This window comes from Schistocerca nitens, chromosome 9 (genome assembly GCF_023898315.1).
Source record: "Schistocerca nitens isolate TAMUIC-IGC-003100 chromosome 9, iqSchNite1.1, whole genome shotgun sequence".
Taxonomy (NCBI): domain Eukaryota; kingdom Metazoa; phylum Arthropoda; class Insecta; order Orthoptera; family Acrididae; genus Schistocerca; species Schistocerca nitens.
The window spans coordinates 35,438,564-35,462,180 of NC_064622.1; the positions used below are offsets into that span (position 1 = coordinate 35,438,564).

Below are 23,617 nucleotides of genomic sequence, written 5' to 3' on the forward strand. Positions count from 1 at the left end.
AAATTAAAACTAATTTGTTTGCAAGTTACATTCATATTACATTTCTTTCAACAGCTGTAATCATCATTATGTTCACTCTGCTTTTCTTGCATTCGTTCATTTTCAAGAGCACTGAAAATAGATTCACATTTAACGTCTTGTACTCACGTGTTCTAACTCATCAAAAATGTTTTCTTTGAAACTGAAATTCTTATGTAATCTTAAAGATGTAAAATATTTTCTCACTTCTCTATGTAGCACAATATTACCAAAACATTCTCACTCATTCCTTACTCACATATTCATCATAATATATATATATCCTTATACATTAAACATATTCCTCATCAAACATTAGTATATAACATACGTGGGGCCAATTGGCACTTCCATTCTCATAAAACTCCAATAATATTTTCCTCAAATAATCTCTTGTCTCCATCAACTACTTCACAGTAACTTACCTTCTCATATTAACCTAAATATTAACTCATTCATACTGATCGTTCATTCTTACATCCTCATTCATTCTGCTACATACCTGTGTCATTACTGATCTCAATAGCTATTACCTCCTGTCATTAGAGTGCCTTGAAAAAACTAACTAATTGTTGATTAACCTTATAATTTACAATTAACAGCAAATGTAACCTGTGTAGATCTCATTCCTATATGAATATCTTTCTTCATTCAGTAAGTGTACTCACCTGGGTTTACATTTTCTTCATAATTATGTGTACAAGTGTAAGTGCAGTATATAATTTCCATAAATTAACGTTTGTGTTCTTAGGCTGTGTAACTTAATGTTCGTGTATTCAATACAAATTTTTATGAACTCGTATTCACAGCGACTTGCTCATGTTCAAATTAGTTGTCATTATATTATGTTGTTTTAGTGCACAAAGGGTTTCAAATGTCTGTGGGGATGCAACCCCCTCGGCTTGTGACATAACGGGTATTCTAGGGAGTAACATCCTGGGTGTGGTATGCTTGCTATTCTGAAAGGACGTGAATATAATAGCTGCCATTTTCTGTTCAGTTGTTTTAATTTTGTAGACTTGGGATGTGAACGCAAAAGAACAAGGTCATCAACCTGATAGGTTTATAAATTCCTGTTCTGCTGTCATTCTGTCGTCGTATCCGAGGAAACAAACCGTCTCAGCCGTTGCGCTCTTACAACACCTCACGACCGAAGCACGAGCGCTTAGTTCGGTGGTCGACTGTTTTCCGTCGTCTGCTGTGTTTGGCCGGGTTCATTGACCAGCTCCACTACGTTTACATTCCGGCCGGTTGGCGCCCACGCGTCAGCTGATGGCGCGCCGCAATTGTTATTGCTACTTCGTGGCGGGGAGTGCATAACTGTACTGGGGAACGGCTGCGGTTTCCGTGGAGGGTCATGATTTGTCATGCGTGAATTTTGTGTGTTCCACATATTCTGTCGGTGATTGTTGGGATTGTTATTGTTTTGGTGGTAATTATGTCTGTTATATGGCATGTTCTTGTCAAAGTAACCCAGGTTGTACCGATTATTCTCACGTCTCCTATTGCTGTTGTTGTACTGTCTGTGATTTTCATTTTGCTTGTAGTTACCATTTTGATATGGGTGATAATTATTGTTGTTATTATTATTATTCCACGAATTTCTGCGGTTGTTCCTTCCGTCATACACGTTTCAATTTGAATATGTTTCGCGCGCAGGCATCGTATTGTGTCGCGGCGTGGACGGATGGTTCCACCAACCACCATCCCTACGGTTCCTTTGGGGTGGGTTCTGATTTTGGTTACTAATATGCGTAAAATTTGAGTGGCGTGTATCGCCTCTGTAAACTACGTCCATTTGATCTAAGAAGTTTAAGAAAGTCTTAATGTCTTTCTCCGGTACTCCTATTAATCTGTCTCGGTATGGAAAGGGTAAGTGGCTCTTTAAAGTGTCAATTATCGCTGGCAAGTCGACTGGTTTCAACCAGTACAGTGTCTTGTCTAGGTACCTCTCAAAGTATTGTCTTAATGTCTCCTTTTTAGGGTCATAGGTCTCGGGGTTGCACACTTCTCTCCTTAGACTCTGTTGCTCATTCTCGGACCAGAATTCGTCCAAAAAGGCTTGCTCGAACTGTTCAAACGTAAGGCACCGCCGTTTCATAGCGGGACCCCACTTTGCTGCTCGTCCTCTCACGAGATTGGTGACGTATCTGATTTTATCGACTTCCGACCAACAACGTGGAAAAACACCGCCAAATGATCTAATAAACACAATAGGGTGGACTTTGTGCTTGTCCTCACTGGAAAATGTCTGGAAATACCCATGCCTTACAAACGTGTCATCGACCATGCCGGTTGGCATAACTCTATTGATGTGGTTTGTGCCACTTGCTACTCTAGGTGTCGTACCATAATATTGCTCGTTTGGTGGAAAAGAAAGCGGCACATTGTAATTTTGATTTGAAACAGGTGATTCCACAATAGGTGTTCTGTCTGTGTCATTATCCATGGTTTTAGCTGTTTTGTCGTTCTCTGACGATGCGTTTGCACCAATCGCCAAACACGGCACAACATTATCTCGTAATTTTGTCACTTCGTCTTCTGTGTGTTTTGTCTCGTCTTTAACATGTGTCTTTATTTTTGAAAGTATGTCCTGTGTAATTGTTTCAAGTTTTTTGTCCAGATAGTCGTCACACAACTTACATTCATGTACAATTCTTTCGGCCATGTTGGTGTCGTTTTTTAGTGATGCGAGGTCCGCTCGATCTTGTAATTTCTCTATCTTTTCTTTGAGGTGGGTTTGTTCAAGAACTACCATTGTGAGCTGTTGGGTAATATTTCCCACTTCTTCAGTCAGCTTTCATGGGTGGAGCTAGCTGAAGTGTGGGCCTGAGCTAAATCTTCCACACGGGTGTTCACTTCCTGCTGCACATTAACTATTTGAGTTAACTGATTCTCACATCGGGTGATATTGTTTTTTGTTTTTTGTGAATGTAACCAAAGTTTCTTCCTGTTTAGTGACTCTGTCGGACAATGTCTCAAATCGCTGGCTGAGCTGTTGAGTGGTGTTATTTAATTCTGTCATTTGTTTTGTCGTTCGTTCAAAATTTTCGGTCATAGTACGGTTTAATATGTCAATTCTCTGACTAACGTCTCGTTTAATGTCTGCAAATAACTCTAATAGTCGGTCCAGTTTGTCAGTTTCCTGTGTCCGATTTGTGTCACATCGCTGAATTTGTCTCATATTCAGTTCTGACATATTCGGATCTGACATTGATGTTAACAATGGCGCTGACGGTCTAGTCTCGCGTACATTCCACATTTCGTCATTTAAAGTCGCCATCTGTGTATTATCACAAATGTGAACTCGTCCATGGAGGGAAACGCGGACTTTCTTGTTGGTTGAACAATGAATCTAGTTCACTTAACTCATCTGCCGAAACTATCTCTACCTTACCGCGTTCCATTGTAATGGGATGTATAATCGTAAGTCAAAAAGGAAATAACATAAGTCTGATTAATAAAGATTTGACTCAAATTTAGGTTGAAATATTTTCCCTTCATTGTGAATGATTGCTCTATTGCAAACAATGGTTGAGAAAGATGCAGCAGGGTGGACAAATTTTTTCGTAACAAATGACTGGCGGTCAAATTCACGATCTTCATATGCTACAACAATACTATAATTACCACAAAATACAATAGAGATAGACAATTTTGGAAAAATCCAGAAGAAAACTACAGGATGTGTGGAAAGGGAAAAATGGGTTCTGCAGTTGGCTATTGAATGTTTGAATGAAACATAATTGTGTGACTCACTATTAAATTTTCTGTCCTGCAGCGGCTGGTCAATCACTTCTGCGTAAATCGTATTCGTCAAAATATGGATTTTCTTAATACATCTCCATCGGATAATCCCCAAAAGGTCTCAAAATAACAGTTTTGCATCAATATATGCCATGCAAAGAAAAACAGATTGAATTAGTTCCAAAAATTCTTTACAATATTGTTGTATAATCATTTGCTTAGGTACAATAAAGTTGGTCGTTTAGTTACTATTTAAATTTCAGAATTTTTTGTTATTCTCTGATGGAAAAAAATACAAATTAGAGTTTCAAATTTGCTCAAAAACGACACATCCGAAAATTGCGTCGTGTCACGGTCGCCAGTTGTAGTGGTTAATCAAAAAAAAGAGAGAGAGAAGAAGAGAAAAGATAAGGTTGAAAATGTGGGAAGAAATGGTGAATAAAAAGGGGTTTTAAAATCGTAAATGACCGTGAAAAAGGGAAAGAATGAAATGCAAATCGGACTTCGTATTACAGAAAAGTTATCGGGCTTCGTGATTCGGAAAGGATATTGCTGGGGTGGTCCTTGAGGCGTTTCTGAGCAAAAGTCAAACCAATTTCCTCTACAAAAATTATTTGAAAAAAAAAAGACAGAGAATAACAAATGTAACTAACAGGTGGAAATGGCGTAGATAAGAGTTCATTCTTTACCATGTTAACATGTCTTCTTTCGTGCGGCGTCCAGGTCTTCAAAAATCTCCTACTTCATTTCTGCGTGAAAAGTCTGCTTCGAAATCTTGCAATAAGTTTCATCGTCCAGGAATTTCTAATGTATACAAAACCGTCTTGATATTAAATACAATTTATTTTACGTTGCTTCCCTCCTCCAAATGTCATAACAACTTCCACGATATGTCTACACATTAATAAGTTTTTTACGTCATCATCGGATCACGTCTGCATTAAGCTTCCGCCCTCGAGAGACAAAAAAGAAACGGATAGAAAAAAGAGAGTTACAATTTTAATATTTTCTCTGCCGTCGAGCGCTCGTACCGCTGCGACGGTATAATTTATGTCGGAGGGAACGAGTGTAGCGCGGTGAAATTCGAAGTCCCGCTACAATTATCATTACGCTGTTTGAAAGTTGGTGGGAATAATATACGCTCTACATCTTCGGTGAAGATTGGATTTCGGAATTTAGTGAGCAGCCCCTTCTGCTTAGCAATTAGTCTATGTGCAAGCGTTTCCCACTTCAAACTTTCTATGAGATTTGTAACGCTCTCGCGAAGGCTAAATGTACGAGTCACGAATCTTGCCGCTCTTCTTTCGACCTTCTCAATCTCTTGAATCAGACCCAACTGGTAAGTGTCACATACAGACGAACAAAACTCTAAAACTGGAATAACTAACGTATTGTAAGCTATTTCCTTTGTTGAAGGACTGCATCGCTTCAGGTTTCACCAATAAACCGCAGTCTAGAGTTCACCTTACCCCTCACTTGTGTAATCTGATCATTCCATTTCAGATCATTTCGAATAGTAACACCCCGATACTTGACTGATGTTACAGCTTCCAAAGACTGATCATTTATTTTGTACTCATACATTAATGGGGATTTTCGCCTTGTTATACGCAGTAGATTACACTTACTTATATTGAGAGATAACTGCCAGTCATTAAACCACGCATTTATTTTCTGCAAATCCTCATTAATTTGTTGACAAGTTTCGTGTGATACTACTTTCCTGTAGACTACAGCATCATAGACAAACAGTCTAAGGCCGCTGTCAATACCATCAACCAGATCGTTTATGTAAATAAAGCAGCGGACTTGTTACGCTGCCCTGACGCACACCTTAAGTTACGCTTGTTTCTGTTGAAGTTACCCCATTCAGGACGACATAGTGCTCCCTGTCTGTTAGAAAACTTTCTATCCAATTGCGTATGTCATCGGACAGACCGTAAGCGCGCACTTTTTGGAGCAAGCGACAGTGCGGGGCAGAGTCGCACGCCCTTTCGATAGTCCAGAAATATGGCATCAACCTGGGAGCCGGTATCTAGAACCTGTTGTATATCATGCACAAACAGGGCCAGCTGTGTTTCGCATGACCGCTGTTTCCTAAAACCGTGCTGGTTTCTGCAGACGAGCTTCTCAGAGTCTAGAAAGATCATTATGTCTGAACACAAAATATGTTCCATGATTCTACAACAAATCGATGTCAGTGAAATTGGCCGGTAATTATGTGCATCCGATTTTCTACCCTTTTTATAGATTGCTATGACCTGGGCCTTCTTCCAGTCCCGTGGAACTTCCCGCCGTTCCAATGATCTCTGATAGATGACGGATAAGAATGCTGCTATATTTGTATTTTTAATAAAAAGCAGCCCAGAACGGAACGATATTTCTTTATTTTCAATTCTTGGTAACCATTTTTGGTCTATAAAACTATCCTCTGACCAAGGATTCACGTATACTGCGTACGTTTACCGTTAACTTCTGAAATAGTTAAACGTAATAAATTTATTATTTGTGTACTTAGAGTTCTATTGTAAATACTATTTTAGGATGTATTGTATTCAACCCGTTAGCTCCCCGAGTCATGGGTGACTGGAATTCGAGAGTAGGAAAAGGGAGAGAAGGAAACGTAGTAGGTGAATATGGATTGGGGCCAAGAAATGAAAGAGGAAGCCGCCCGATAGAATTTTGCGCAGAGCATAACTTAATCATAGCTAACACTTGGTTCAAGAATCATGAAAGAAGGTTGTATACATGGAAGAACCCTGGAGATACTAGAAGATATCAGACAGATTATATAATGATAAGACAGAGATTTAGGAACCAGGTTTTAAATTGTAAGACTTTTCCAGGGGCAGATGTGGACTCTGACCACAATCTATTGGTTATGAACTGTATATTAAAACTGAAGAAACTGCAAAAAGGTGGGAATTTAAGGAGATGGGACCTGGATAAACTGAAAGAACCAGAGGTTGTACAGGATTTCAGGGAGAGCATAAGGGAACAATTGACAGGAATGGGGGAAACACATACAGTAGAAGAAGAATGGGTAGCTTTGAGGGATGAAGTAGTGAAGGCAGCAGAGGACCAAATAGGTAAAAAGATGGGGGCTAGTAGAAACCCTTGGGTAACAGAAGAAATATTGAATTTAATTGATGAAAGGAGAAAATATAAAAATGCAGTAAATGAAGCAGGCTAAAATGAATGTAAACGTCTCAAAAATGAGATCGACAGGAAGTGCAAAATCGCTAAGCAGGGATGGCTAGAGGACAAATGTAAGGATGTAGAGGCTTATCTCACTAGGGGTAAGATAGATACTGCCTACAGGAAAATTAAAGAGACCTTTGGAGAGAGGAGAACTACTTGCATAAATATCAAGAGCTCAGATGGAAACTCAGTTCTAAGCAAAGAAGGGAAAGCAGAAAGGTGGAAGGAGTATATAGAGGGTCTATACAAGGACGATGTACTTGAAGACAATATTATGGAAATGGAAGAGAATGTAGATGAAATGGGAGATATGATAATGCGTGACGAGTTTGACAGAGCACTGAAAGACCTGAGTCGAAACAAGGCTCCGGGAGTAGACAACATTCCATTAGAACTACTGACAGCCTTGGGAGAGCCAGTCCTGACAAAACTCTACCATCTGGTGAGCAAGATGTATGAGACAGCCAAAATACCCTCATACTTCAAGAAGAATATAATAATTCCAATGCCAAAGAAAGCAGGTGTTGACAGATGTGAAAATTACCGAACTATCAGTTTAATAAGTCACAGCTGCAAAATACTAACGCGGATTCTTTACAGACGAATGGAAAAACTAGTAGAAGCCGACCTCGGGGAAGATCAGTTTGGATTCCGTAGAAATGTTGGAACACGTGAGGCAATACTGACTCTACGACTTATCTTAGAAGAAAGATTAAGGAAAGGCAAACCTACGTTTCTAGCATTTGTGGACTTAGAGAAAGCTTTTGAGAATGTTGATTGGAATACTCTCTTTCAAATTCTGAAGGTGGCAGGGGTAAAATACAGGGAGTGAAAGGCTATTTACAATTTGTACAGAAACCAGATGGCAGTTATAAGAGTCGAGGGACATGAAAGGGAAGCAGTGGTAGGGAAGGGAGTGAGACAGGGTTGTAGCCTCTCCCCGATGTTATTCAATCTGTATATTGAGCAATCAGTGAAGGAAACAAAAGAAAAGTTCGGAGTAGGAATTAAAATCCGTGGAGAAGAAATAAAAACTTTGAGGTTCGCCGATGACATTGTAATTCTGTCAGAGACAGCAAAGGTCTTGGAAGAGCAGTTGAACGGAATGGACAGTGTCTTGAAAGGAGGATATAAGATGAACATCAACAAAAGCAAAACGAGGATAATGGAATGTAGTCGAATTAAGTCGGGTGATGCTGAGGGGATTAGATTAGGAAATGAGACACTTAAAGTAGTAAAGGAGTTTTGCTATTTAGGGAGTAAAATAGCTGATGATGGTCGAAGTATAGAGGATATAAAATGTAGACTGGCAATGGCAAGGAAATCGTTTCTGTAGAAGAGAAATTTGTTAACATCGAGTATAGATTTAAGTGTCAGGAAGTCGTTTCTGAAAGTATTTGTATGGAGTGTAGTCATGTATGGAAGTGAAACATGGACGATAACCCTTTGGACAAGAAGAGAATAGATGCTTTTGAAATGTGGTGCTACAGAAGAATGCTGAAGAAAAGGTGGGTAGTTCACGTAACTAATGAGGAGGTATTGAATAGGATTGGGGAGAAGAGAAGTTTGTGGCACAACTTGACTAGAAGAAGGGATCGGTTGGTAGGACATGTTCTGAGACATCGAGGGATCACCAGTGTAGTATTGGATGGAAGCGTGGAGGGTAGAAATCGTAGAGGAAGGCCAAGAGATGAATACACTAAGCAGATTCAGAAGGATGTAGGCTGCAGTAGGTACTGGGAGATGAAGAAGCTTGCACAGGATAGAGTAGCATGGAGAGCTGCATCAAACCAGTCTCAGGACTGAAGACCACAACAACAAATGCTCTCCGACAAGAGTTACATCTCATGTATGTAGCAAAGAGGAGTCCTATGTTTCTCGTTTCTCTTGTACTAAATGATCTGAGCCGTTATCTGCCTTCCAGTGCGGTTCCGTTGGTGCCGGCATGGAACTGGATTTGACAGTGGCATTGTACTAGTGATAACGCTGGGCTGTGCGTGCGGGGGCATTGTTGTCCCCCATTGCTCCTGCGTGAGAACACGGCGTAACTACTGCCAGACCACCATGTCCATGGTTACAGCCAGTGGGGTGGCGACCCATTTTACATTGTGATCAAATTGGAAGTGTCAAATGTTTTGCGACTACACAGTGACAGTTGTGTGCATTCTGCGCCTGATGTCATCAACGGCTGTGCTGTAGTACAGTAATACTCTTTTCTAGAACTCGGAGTAAGTCGTTTCAGTTGGTAAGGTGATATAGTGTTTCTTGAATGTGTTCCAAGTTCAACTATTAGTACTGACCAGAGATATTTTATATTTTGAAGGATCATCTCTTGGGGAACAAAATTGCTACTGTATGTCATTAATGGCAGTACGAATCGCATAAATAAACATTACATAACTAGGTTGAAATTACAAACGCTTTATGATGCCAAAAAACTTTTTCTGTGATAATATTTTACTGTGTATCATCTTTGAAGCGCGTCTTACTCAGAGCTAAGTGGCTGTAATGTTGATTTCATACTGTCCTGGATTTTTTAAATAAAAATTGTCAAACGTAGTGCACATAATCAATCCATTTATGTCACTCCCTACCACTCCTCAACAACTTTTCCTAAAGAAGTTTTCTGGATGGTTCACAAAAATTACAGCAGTTGTCCATGTTGGCTATTATGAGACAAACATTTCGTTAACATTAGTTATTAGATGTAAAATATATCAGTTCTGCACTAGTTTGATCAAGGAGTTCATTGACAGGCATTCTTTTATAGTTAGTAAATTTTCTTTTATTGTAGGTGTAGTTTAGGCTATTGGGACGCTTATGTAGAAATTTGCGCATTACAGTATCCCCGGATTCCAGCAAGGTGACTTTTGGCGTATTCAGATCCTTGATTTTATGAGTAAAAATTTAACTAATTTATGCGATATATTCAGTGGATTTGAAATTCCTCTTGAAGTCTTTTAATTAAACTGGAGATTAATCAAATGTGTAGGGCTGTACTTATTATTTACATATAGATTTTTCTGGTCTGTGCAGTTTATCCTGTGCATATGTAGAAGATATGTGTAAATTCATTCCTTTATGTCTATTCTTCTCTTAGTCTGAAAAGAGAAATTTCAAGTTGCCCATTTTGTTGTTCAGAAATTTATGAAAATCCTTAGTTGGATCCATCTTCTTTTATGTTACTGGATTAAGAAATTCTTCTGTGTCACACATATATTTATCATCTATGACCAGTGCCATATCATATTTATTCCCTTTTGTAATAACTTTGTGTCCGTGTAATTTTTTCTTTAGCTTATGAAGTACTTTCTCTTCAATGAGTAGGTTTTTGCATTTTTTCAAGAGGTTCCTTACTTTTTATAGTGTGAAACTGTTCACATCTGTTAATTTATATTGTATCAGTTGTTGCTTTCAATTCTGTTGTGATTCTTTTATTTGTCATTACTTTTTAGGTTATACCGTCGTCCTTTATTCCGAAGTTGTTTTTCGTCATTAATGTGCCATCTATCAGATTAACACTATGTGCTTCAAACGATTTTCTACCTTAGATCGCTTAATTTTTTTTTATTACTGTAATCTGAAATTTCTCCATGTGTTTTGAAACAGCTAAATCTATTTCCCATACTACTTCACTTTCATCAAGTTCTCATTCATCAGTAATTTTCTCGGGGTCAAGCTGAGTAAATAAATCTAGGCTGCTCTAAAAATTTTGGAATGAAATGCATCTTTCATTTTGTACCCACCTAATTAACAGGTGGCCAAGGTAAGCAACAGTCTGGGAATGATAAGTTCTGGTAGCCCAGAAAACAAATTTAAAATTCTCATCAGACATTTGTTGTAACCCATAAACGTGTTGTAGGGAAATTTCAAATGCTAAAACAACCACATAGTGCAACAGACAAAATTATATGCCATTTGCAAAATTAAAAAAGGATGATAATAAGTCTGCTTTGATTTACGCCGAATCTGATTCGATAACACAGGAAACCTTACAGAATTAAAATTCAAAAAAGTAATCTTACTGAATCGAAAGAGTCACGTAAGTCTAAGATAAAAAGAAATTGTTTCCTTCCTTTTTTGACAAGGATTGCATCTAATAAACTATCATCTGACAATTATAAGGTACATAATTTACGACATGTGATATATCTTTTCACGTGAAAATAATTGTAGGTGAATCACTCTCGACAGAACGGAAACAAACTGATTCTTCCACCACCACACGAACTGGCGAAACACGGTAAAGGGAACAGCTGAGTGACATTTACAAGGGGTATTCGGAAAGTAAGGAACGATAGGTCGCGAAATGGAAACCACAGTAAAAATCAAAACTGGTTTACTTGCAACAGTTAGCTACAACTTACTGCTACTTATCTCCATAGTCGCCGATCCGACTTAGACGTTTGTCGTAGCGTTGTACCACCTTTCCAATACCCTCGTTATAGAAGGCCTCCGCCAGTGCTTTCCGCTAATTCTGTACGCTCGCCTACAGCTCGTTGTCTGTGCCAGAATGTTGTCTTCACAGCCAGTGGTTCATATGAGCAGAGATGAAACTCAGAGAGAGGATTTTACGTGCTCTATTGTGGGTAATCAAACATCTCCAATTGAGAACGAAGCAGAAGCATCTTCATTGCCCCTGCAGAATGCGGCTGAGAATTGCCTTGGAGAAGAAAATGCACAACAGTTATGTAATGTAGGCTAAATAGTTTCAGGCGAAATTTCTCACCAAGCCGTCGTACTTGGCGGGAGACACTATTGTTATAGCCATCTTTATGTGCTCCGTGTGTGCTCAGAACTAAAAATAACGAAGTAAGACGATCGAGAGGCATACTAGAGACACTGCCCAACACACTTGTGCAAACCTTCATCGGATTTTCACTGTGGTTTCCATTTCGCGACCGATCGTTCCTTACTTTCCGAATGACCCTCGTATAAACAATAGTGAGAACCGTTCTTGACACCAGGGCTTACCAATTACGATAAGAAATATGCTGTCAAGTTTTTCGTAACATAGCGATTGAGAACGATTAGTAACAGCTTTAGTTGAAAACTGTAATTAGTACACTTCCGTGAAGTGTAGAGTGAAATTCTTTAAAAAAAAAAACTCTTCAATGGACTACTGATCATTACCAGAAGACATAACTGAGCGTACGTAATCATAGCCGGAGTTTGTTTCAGATTAAAAAACACTCCGTCTTCAGGCCACAAGTGGACTATCGGGACCATCCGACCGCCGTGTCATCCTCAGATGAGCACACCGCTCTCCCGGTCGTTACGATGGTATTCTTGACCGAAACCGCTACTGATCGGTCGAGTAGCTCCTCAATTGGCATCAAGAGGCTGAGTGCACCCCGAAAAATGGCAACAGTGCAAGGCGGCCTGGATGGTCACCCATCGAAGCGCTGGCCAAGCCCGACAGCGTGTAAGTTCGGTGTTCTGACGGGAACCGGTGTATCCATTGCAGCAAGGCCGTTGCCTGGTTTAAGATTAAACAATAATACAATAGCAACCAGCGTGTGGCTATAATCGGAATTCGACCAGTAGCCAACTAGATATCAGGGGACGCAGTGTCCAATATTTTTAAACTCAAATCCTTATCAGTAACAATGGCCGGCTTTCAGTCTCTCTGATGCAGCTGTAGTCCTCACGTTTAACATGAGCCTTATGCCAGCATCGAATCAACTCCAAAACGATCAGAGGCATGTAGAGCAGAAAATAAAAATTTCTTCTCAAGACTGCACATCCATGTAGTGCCCCACTACCAACGGTCACTGGTTGTGCATGCGTTGCTGTGTCTGGCCATACTGACTGAGTGCTTCTTCCTGGCAGAAGATTCACACGTTTCCCCAATAGGTTTGGTGGCACACTGCCCTGCGGTCAGAGACAAAGCACGCGAGGCACCCTACCCAAAGATCTTTGGTACGAGGAGATCGATTACGTTGATAAAACGGGATCGATTCGAGTCGACCACGGCCCACATTTTTTACACCTCTTGTATCTCTAATTCTAATCACTTCACTCTTTTTTAATAATCGCTGCAGTGTCGGAAGAATTCCTGATTTTAGTTTGTATGTATTTCAGGAAAATCGCTGTCTCTAGACACAATTTACTAAATTAGATTTTTCAAATGTTTCTAAATTTAGTTTCAGATTAATAGCTTTACTTATATTATTGGACACCTGCACATATCTGTGTCTCAGAGCACCCCAGTGGTAGACTATGAAACGTCGTTTCATTCATTTTATTGACTAAAGTACAGGGTGATAAAAAAGTCAGTATAAATTTGAAAACTTAATAAACCATGGAATTATGTAGATAGAGTGGTAAAAATTGACACACATGCTTGGAATGACATGGGGTTTTATTAGAACAAAAGAAAGTTCACAAAATGTCCGACAGATGGCGCTGGACAGCAAAACGTCAGTAACTGCTAGCGTGACGGGTGAGAGGTACGCCGATATGTTACAGAATCGCATCATCCCGAGCCAGGCTGATAAACACCAGCTGGAACGTACGATGTTTATGCAGTATGGCGCTCCACCCCATATTGCTAGACGCGTGAAAGATCTCTTGCGTGCGTCGTTTCGTGATGATTGTGTGCTCAGCCACCACTTTCGTCATGCTTGGCCTCCCAGGTCCCCAGACCTCAGTCCGTGCGATTATTGGCTTTGGGGTTACCTGAAGTCGCAAGTGTGTCGTGATCGACCGACATCTATAGGGATGCCGAAAGACAACATCCGATGCCAATGCCTCACCATAACTCCGGACATGCTTTACAGTGCTGTTCACAACATCATTCCTCGACTACAGCTATTATTGAGGAATGATGGTGGATATATTGAGCATTTTCTGTAAAGAACATTGTCTTTGCTTTGTCTTACTTTGTTATGCTAATTATCGCTATTCTGATCAGATGAAGCGCCATCTGTCGGAAATTTTTGAACATCTGTATTTTTTGGTTCTAATAAAACCCCATGTTCCAAGCATGTGTGTCAATTTGTACCTCTCTATCTACATTTTTCCGTTATTTATTAAGTTTTCAAATTTATACTGACTTTTTGATCACCCGGTACTTATCTACCTCCTCAGGGGACACCAATTTAACGTAGCACTGTCCAGCGGGCGAGCAGGCTTGCGTGTTTCGGATCTGGAGGGCTATGCTGCGGTAGCGTAGCTACCAGCAGGGTCACCCAAGCTAGACTGGCCAAAGTGGAGGAGCCAGACAAAATGTGGTGTCACCGCCAGACACCACACTTGCTAGGTGGTAGCCTTTAAATCGGCCGCGGTCCGGTAGTATACGTCGGACCCGCGTGTCGCCACTGTCAGTGATTGCAGACCGAGCGCCGCCACACGGCAGGTCTACAGAGACTTCCTAGCACTCGCCCCAGTTGTACAGCCGACTTTGCTAGCGATGGTTCACTGACAAATTACGCTCTCAATTGCCGAGACGATAGTTAGCATAGCCTTCAGCTACGTCATTTGCTACGACCTAGCAAGGCGCCATTATCATTTGCTATTTATCTTGTGATGCATGTACCGTCAGACCGATGTTCACCAATTATGAATTAACGTTAAGTATTCCAGTAGTTACTTACGTTCTTTGCTACTATAAATTCCCTTACCTGGTCCAGACCTCACGCCAGCCTGTGTGAGCTTAAACGCGTGCCTTTTGGCTTCCTCTCCTAGTGGCTTGGCTGTCTTGCCAAGTCACAACAACTTGGCGAAGAGGATGGGATTCAAACCCACGCGTGCAAAGCACGGAAACGCCGATGCGTTGTCTCGTTTGCCTGTTGCTGAGGATAGAGCATTCGATTCCTCCGAACTTGCTTGCATGTTCATTGATGCGGAAACCGATGACATGGTCGAATCGTTTCCGATTGATTTTCGTCGTGTAGCTACAGCCACAGCTGCTGACCCTGTCCTTGCTACCGTTCTGCGTTTTGTTGCTACGCAATGGGCCTTGTCAAAGTCACGGATCGGGGATCCGTTGGTTTGCAGATTTTTTGCTCACCAGGAGAGACTTTTTGTACGACGTGGTGTTGTGCTGTTGCGTTCTGATGATAATCAGTCCAGGGTCGTGGTCCCACGTTCGTTACAGTCCTCTGTCTTACGGCTTCTCCACCAAGGACATTGGGGTATAGTGCGAACGAAACAAATTGCTCGTCAGCACTGTACTTGGTTCGGAATCGATCCTGCAGTTACGAATATGTGCTCTTCTTGCATGGCGTGTGCCGCACAACAATCCGCACCGCCGCGGAAATTCTTTGCATGGCCGAAAGCCACTACCCCTTGGCAACGCTTACACATCGATTTTACTGGTCCTTTCTGGAATGCTCGATGGTTGGTTGTGGTTGATTCATTCAGTGATTTTCCTTTTGTTGTCCGGATGTCTTCCACGACGTCATCTGCCACAATCCAAGCGTTATCCGCTATCTTTTGCATTGAAGGTGTTCCCGACAATGGCCCACAATTCATGTCCGCAGAATTTCATTCATTCTGCAAGGCCAATGGTATTCAACATCTGACATCCGCGCCGTTTTCGCCTCAGTCAAACGGTGCCGCTGAACGATTGGTCCGGACTTTCAAGTCACAGATGTTGAAGTTGAAAGAGTCGCATTCTCGGGAGGACGCGTTATTGCTCTTTTTGTCCTCGTATCGCTCTCAGCCCCGAGATAGTCGCTCGCCGGCTGAGTTGCTCCACGGTCGTCCTCATCGAACCTTGATGTCTTTGCTACATCCGCCGCATCAGGTTCCTGTGCAGCGGCAGACACCTGCTTTTGCACCGGGCGACGTTGTATACTATCGCAACTATCGCGGTTCACGGCGTTGGCTCGCAGGGCGCATTCTTCACTGCCTCGGCCGCGCTATGTATCTGGTTTTGTGGGCCTCTGGTGAGGTGCGTCGGCATCTCAATCAGCTGCGCCTCTGTCGTCGCGTGGGATCTGCCGCTCCCCGTCTGCTTTCAGCGACGGTGCCGTCCGGTCAGCGCCCTGGGGACCCATCTACTGGCTCGCCTCAGCCCCAGGTGTTACCGACGCTGCCTTCCATTTTGCCCCATGGCGCCGCGCCGCCGCCGCCGCCTGTTCTCCCGCCGGCGACGCCCGCAGTGGACGCTTCACTGCAGCCGCCGGACGCCTCCCTGGGTCACGCGCCGCCGATCGCTTCCCGTGACCCGTTGTCCTCCGCCATGGACTTCTTGCCCGCTCCGGACCAGATGTCGTCTTCGCCCGTCGGGTGCCCCGACCCGATGGAGGTCGACCCTTCGGCCCCTCCTGCCTCTTTACGGACACATACACCACATTTTGGCGTGCACCCTGGACTAGGTTTTCAGGCATTTCCTAGCTCCCCTCGGACAGAATGGCAGGGTGCACGTGGCACAGCCTCGCCCGTTGTTAGGCTCCCCACCTCGTCGCATACGTCAACATGGGGTCCTCCCCACGGCGCGGAAGCCTTATAACACAACCGTACGCCGATTTGCGGGGGAGGAATGTGGTGTCACCGCCAGACACCACACTTGCTAGGTGGTAGCCTTTAAATCGGCCGCGGTCCGGTAGTATACGTCGGACCCGCGTGTCGCCACTGTCAGTGATTGCAGACCGAGCGCTGCCACACGGCAGGTCTACAGAGACTTCCTAGCACTCGCCCCAGTTGTACAGCCGACTTTGCTAGCGATGGTTCACTGACAAGTTACGCTCTCAATTGCCGAGACGATAGTTAGCGTAGCCTTCAGCTACGTCATTTGCTACGACCTAGCAAGGCGCCATTATCATTTGCTATTTATATTGTGATGCATATACCGTCAGACCGATTTTCACCAATTATGAATTAAAGTTAAGTATTCCAGTAGTTACTTACGTTCTTTGCTACTATAAATTCCCTTACCTGTTCCAGACCTCACGCCAGCCTGCGTAAGCTTAAACGCGTGCCTTCCGACTTCCTCTCCTAGTGGCTTGGCTGTCTTGCCAAGTCACAACACAAAATGTGTCCCACGACGATCTATCGCTCCCCTTTCCTATCGCAAATCTGTCCTCACCATTTCCTTGTCCTCTCATTCCATGGTATGTGTACAAAAGGCAGAAAGAAACCCTATAGGTGTGGAGAAGCTAATCTTACTACAGGAGAAAACTCCGAATGAAAAATCCTGGTCCTCCAGGTTGGGAGTTGGCAACGGGTTACCAACCAATCCTGGCAAAAATAATCACCGGTACGAGTGTCTCAGAAGAGCCTCGAATAGGACTGATCTCTGTAAAACGACCTTAGCAAGAAGAAGGATTACGGAAGGCAATACAACTAGGCACCTGAAATGTCAGAAACGTATACCAGCCTAGGGCAGCAAAATGCGTAGTAAAGGAAGCAGATAAGTATCAGATCTACTGGCTCTGCAAGAGACAAGGTGGACAGAAACCGGAGCTACAGAAATGGAAAACTATGCCATATACCATGGAGCCTCATAAGGAAACCATTCATTATAGACTGGTTTTGTAGTGAAGAAATCCCTGCGTACCACTCTCATAGATTCTGAATCAGTCAGCCCCAGAATCTCACTCCTAACGATAAACACAGGAAAACACAAACTCGTATATATAAATTGCCATGCCCCAACCGAAGAAAACAATGACATCAAAAAAGATATTTCCTACGAGGAATTAGAAATGGTTTTAGACAATGTACCAAGTCAACATTACAAATTTATCCTTGAAGATTTTAATGGGAAAATTGGGAAAGAAGCGGCCTTCATGGGGACCATCGGAAATCACAGTTTACATGATGTAAGCAGTGATAACGGCACTAGGCTGGTTAGCTTTGCTACTGCAAAAGGCTTGTTTATAAGTAGTACTAATTTCGACAGGAAGAAAATATATAAAGGAACCTGGGTGTCTCCGGCTGGGAAGACAGTGAACCAAATTGACCACCTAATTGTACAGACGAGAATAAATGAGTGGATACAGAATGTCAAAACGGCAAGAGGTGCGGAATGTCGAACAGACCACTTCCTTGTCAGGGGAAGGATGATACCAATATGGAGAGCCAGGAAGTACAAAAGAATGCTAAGAGTCACTCGATATGACCAGGAGAGTCTGATTAAAGATAATAGAAGAAGAACTTTCAAGATACCACTGACAAACCGTTTTGAGGCTTTGAATGCAGAGGAAGGAGATACTATGGCAGATCAGAAGTGGAAGACGAATGCAGAGACCATTAAAGAAACAACCCGTGAAGTAATCCCAAAGCAAACTAAGGGGAAAAGAGAGTGGTTCGATGAGGAGTGTGGGGAAGTTGTCAGGGAGAGACAACGAGCCAAACTACTGTGGATACTACGTAATATGCAGGAAGAAGAAAAAGCGAAGTTCGAAGAAATACGACGACAGACACAAGGCACATTGAGGAAAGCAATGAGAAAATATGTATAAAGCATCATGGAGGAAGCTCAACAAGACTTTTATGGAAATAGGTGTAAAGAACATTACAGAAAAGTGAAAAGTTTTGAAGGAGGGACATTCCATCAACAGAAATTCATAAAAGATGCCAATGGAAGAATGTTAACAGAAGATCAAAAAATTGGTAGAAGATGGTGGAATACTTCAGAGAATTACTAAACAGTGATGAACCGACCGAACTACTCGATTTTGATGACCCAGCAACAGTAGACCCAGAATACCGTCCACCCATCACTGAAGAGATAAGGAAACAGATTAAAAAAAACCTAAGGATGGTAAAAGTCGAGGAGAGGACGGAATTGCCGCTGAACTTATCAAGGCTAGAGACGAAATCATTTGTTTCAAAATCCACAAGCTAATTGAGTAAATTTGGGCAAAACATGAAATATCAGAGGAATGGAAGGTAGCTGTGATATGCCCCATGCATAAAAAGAAAGAAAAATCAGTATGTGACAACTATAGGGGTATAGCGCTACTCAACATCTGTTATACGATCTTCTCCAACTACCTTTTAGAACGAATAAGACCTCTAGCAGCAGACGTAATTGAAGAATATCAAGAAAATTTTCAAGCAGGACGATCAAACACGGACCAGATTTTTGTCCTAAAACAGTCTGTGAAAAAATGTACGAATACGGCCGAGACATACGTTTCCAGCTTGTAGACTTCAAGATGGCTTATGGCAGTATATCAGTGGTCTTCAGACTTTTACTCAAGTGCCAAAACTAACCATATGATGTGGCACCTCGGGCCGCAGATCGCTCTTTTTATTAACTGGCAAACCACGTAAGTGGTGTGTTATGAACCTCCAATAGACTAGCTATAGTAAAGAAGCGAGAGGTTTACCACTGACTATCTAGCGCTTATCGTTAAAGTCTACACTACGTGTAGAATGTTCTATGTTTCAGATTGTTGCCACCCTCAATGACCCGTAAATTGTAATATTGTAATTGCTCGACGAAATGTTGCTGGGTTGTCTTTGTGAACATATGGGTAATAACAGCTAATGGACTTATAATGAAATGTATTATGTAGCATGAGGCACGATCACAACAGTTTTCTTATATTTTGAAAGTCATTTTTCTTCAACTCACTCGACTGAAGTACAAGAGCCTTAATTTTATTTCTTACTAGATGAGGTACCAGGCATTGGCTAGATACGTATTTGCTCCAATCTTATGTTATTCTGTCTCTTCCTTCCCCCACTCTCTGTCGTCCATTTCGACTTTCCCCTCACTCACCATCTCTTCACCCCTTTATCTGTCCATTTCGACTTTCCCCTCACTCACCATCTCTTCACCCCTTTATCTGTCCATTTCGACTTTCCCCTCACTCACCATCTCTTCACCCCTTTATCTGTCCATTTCGACTTTCCCCTCACTCACCATCTCTTCACCCCTTTATCTGTCCATTTCGACTTTCCCCTCACTCACCATCTCTTCACCCCTTTATCTGTCCATTTCGACTTCCCCCTCACTCACCATCTCTTCACCCCTTTATCTGTCCATCTCGACTTTCCCCTCACTCACCATCTCTTCACCCCTTTATCTGTCCATTTCGACTTCCCCCTCACTCACCATCTCTTCACCCCTTTATCTGTCCATCTCAACTTTCCCCTCACTCACCATCTCTTCACCCCTTTATCTGTCCATTTCGACTTTCCCCTCACTCACCATCTCTTCACCCCTTTATCTGTCCATTTCGACTTTCCCCTCACTCACCATCTCTTCACCCCTTTATCTGCCCATTTCGACTTTCCCCTCACTCACCATCCCTTCACCCCTTTATCTATCCATCTCGACTTTCCCCTCACTCACCATCTCTTTACCCCTTTATCTGTCCATTTCGCACCCCCCCCCTGTATGTGTTCATGTGCTCCTTCCCCTTCCCCCTCCAAATTACCATCCCCCTCCCCAATAAGACGTTGCCTTTGCTTACCCCACAATATTTCTTCACAGATTGAAAATAATATGTAATATGTGTATCAGTGTAGTTGAAATCGATCCGGGGGCTTAGGAGGAGAAGTGGAGGATAAACACACACATACACACAAACACACACGCATCTACAGCACGAAGATGACGTGCTGCAGACGCGAAAGTTAACCGACAGGAAGAAGATGCTGTGATATGCAGATGATTACCTTTTCAGATCATTCACACAAGGTTGGCGCCGGTGGCGACACCTACAACGTGCTGACACGAGGAAAGTTTCCAACCGATTTCTCATACACAAACAGCAGTTGACCGGTGTTGCCTGGTGAAACGTTGTTATGATGCCTCGTGTAAGGAGGAGAAATGCCTACCATCACGTTTCCGACTTTGGTAAAGGTCGGATTGTAGCCTATCGCGATTGCGGTTTATCGTATCGCGACATTGCTGTTCGCGTTGGTCGAGATCCAATGACTGTTAGCAGAATATGGAATCGCTGGGTTCAGGAGGGTAATACGGAATGCCGTGCTGGATCCATAACGGCCTCGTATCATTAACAGTCGAGATGACAGGCATCGTATCCGCATGGCTGTAATGGATCGTGAGTCAACAGATGGGGACGTTTGCAAGACAACAACCATGTGCACGAACAGTTCGACGACGTTTGCAGCACCATGGACTATCAGCTCGGAGACCATGACTGTGGTTACCTTTGACGCTGTATCACAGACAGTAGCGCCTGCGATGGTCTACTCACCGACGAACCAGCGTGCACGAATGGCAAAACGTCATTTTTTCCAGATGAATCCTGGTTATGTTTACAGCATCATGATGGCCGCATCCGTGTTTGGCGACATCGCGGTGAACGCACATTGGAAGCGTGTATTCGTCATCGCCATACTGGCGTATCACCCGGCGTGTGTCATTGGTTACGCGTCTCGGTCACCTATTGTTCGCATTGACGGCACTCTGAACAGTGGACGTTACATTTCAGATGTGTTACGACCCGTGGTTCTACCCTTCATTCGATCCCTGTGAAACCCTACATTTCAGCAGGATAATGCACGACCGCAGGTTGCAGGTCCTGTACGGGCCTTTCTGGAGACAGAAAATGTTCGACTGCTGCCCTGGCCAGCACATTCTCCAGATCTCACACCAATTGAAAACGTCTAGTCAATGGTGTTCGAGCAACTGGCCCGTCTCAATACGCCAGTCACTACTCTTGATGAACTGTGGTATTGTGTTGAAGCTGCATGGGCAGCTGTACCTGTACACGCCATCCAAGCTCTGTTTGACTCAAATGCCCAGGCGTATCAAGGCCGTTATTACGGCCAGAGGTTGTTTTTGAGGGTACTGACTTCTCAGGATCTATGCACCCAAATTGCGTGAAAATGTAATCACATGTCAGTTCTAGTATAATATATTCGTCCAATGAAAATGACTAATTATTTCTTTTAACAAATATGTACCGCATATGACCGTCTCTATAATCCATATTTATGAATCCAACACACTTCCATTTAAGATTGATACAATAGCAGATAATTGGTACGAGGCACACGCACGCATTTGTTGTCAGCACTGAGAAACAAACAAGAGAACATTTCCATTATGACGCCCCCTCCCACCGCAGTGAGAAATCTGTCTACCCCTGTACCAAGTGGCATCTGTAAAGGTGATAGAACAACTTTACGCGCTCCTGCTTGTAATTCTTCCAGTATATTTCTCATTTGGCGTAGGAGACAGGTACAGCTGACAGCTGCAAACCATTTATTCTTTACCGGATTTGGATACATATCATTTATCGTTCTTCAGAAACTAAACATTAGCACCAGTTAAAATGAAATAGTACTTTCGGAAACAAACCACTCGCAAATGTTGGATGTACGTGACTCCTTCGCGAAATAACATTGCTGTGCAGTTGCTGACAACAATAAGCCATGTTTATGACACTGAAATTCGGTAATACAGGGAAAAAGATTTTTAAATACCCTCCCGCTGGCTTGACAACTATTAAATTATGAGGGATATGTTCGTAGGAGACCTACGAATAGTTGTGTCACGTTGTCAACAATTACATTTTTAGTCAATCTTCACAGGAGTCGAGTGTTGAGACTGACGGGAATAATCGTTGTGGTAGCATGAGTCAATGATGACCTGTGCCATTCATAGACTTTCACAGAATTACTGCCACCATGTTTACGAGTGTTGCACTCCGTCTTCAGGCCACGAGTGGCCTACCGGGACCATCCGACCGCCGTGTCATCCTCAGTGGAGGACTCGGATAGGAGGGACGTGGGGTCAGCACACCACTCTCCCAGCCGTTATGATGGTATTCTTGACCGAAGTCGCTACTATTCGGTCGAGTAGCTCCTCAATTGGCATCACGAGGCTGAGTGCACCCCGAAAAATGGCAACAGCGCATGGCGGCCTGGATGGTCACCCATCCAAGTGCCGACCACGCCCGACAGCGATTAACTTCGGTGATCTCACGGGAACCGGTGTATCCACTGCGGCAAGGCCGTTGCCCTTTTACGAGTGTTGAAAACTGCATAAAATGCTGCTGGTCAAATTTCAATAAACTGGAAAAAGGCATACAGTGCATCTGACTAATTCATTCCAGTTTAATTATCTCTGTGAAAATAAAATTCACATGACCAACCTAACCTTACAATATTCATTTAACTAGGCAGGAGCATATGAAGGATGAAGGGAAGGAAAGGAATCATTAGTATATTTTGAGCCACTACCAATAACAAATGTGGGATCAGTGTATCTTGTTCCTGAAATTTATTTTAAAGTACTTTCATGCAGGATGAGATAGATGTATTATTAAAATATTATATTACATTATTCAAATGACCACGAAAACTTTATTAATCTCAAACTTTCCAATAAATGTAGAAATAAATAAGAAATTTAAAAAATAAGAAAGGGCCGGATGCCCTGCACATGCAACAGGCTATATAAAAAAGCTAGAGGTCTCTTATTGAATCTGGTTTTTATTGATTATAATTGCAAAACAAACGTAAATACAAATTCACAACTTTTCACTAATGTGACTTGTGATGTTGAACTTGTTTTGCCTATGTCGTCTATATCTGCGTCGTTTGGGCTGCAAGCAATCCTCATTGCGTCTCCTAAATGACTGGACAACCGATTAGTTTTCAGGTACTTCATTTTTGAAAATGAAGCTTTACAAAGGTAAGTTGAAGGAAATAGTGTTAAAATTAACTATAGACAGTCTCGTAAATTTTTATAATTCTTAGGCACGCATTT

The 23,617-nt window shown here is 42.5% G+C and overlaps 1 pseudogene; it reads right to left on the reverse strand.

Moving 5' to 3' along the window:
• Nucleotides 1–22,749: 22,749 nt before the first annotated feature.
• On the reverse strand, nucleotides 22,750–22,867 carry LOC126204572 (5S ribosomal RNA; annotated as a pseudogene).
• Between the last annotated feature and the right edge of the window lie 750 nt (nucleotides 22,868–23,617).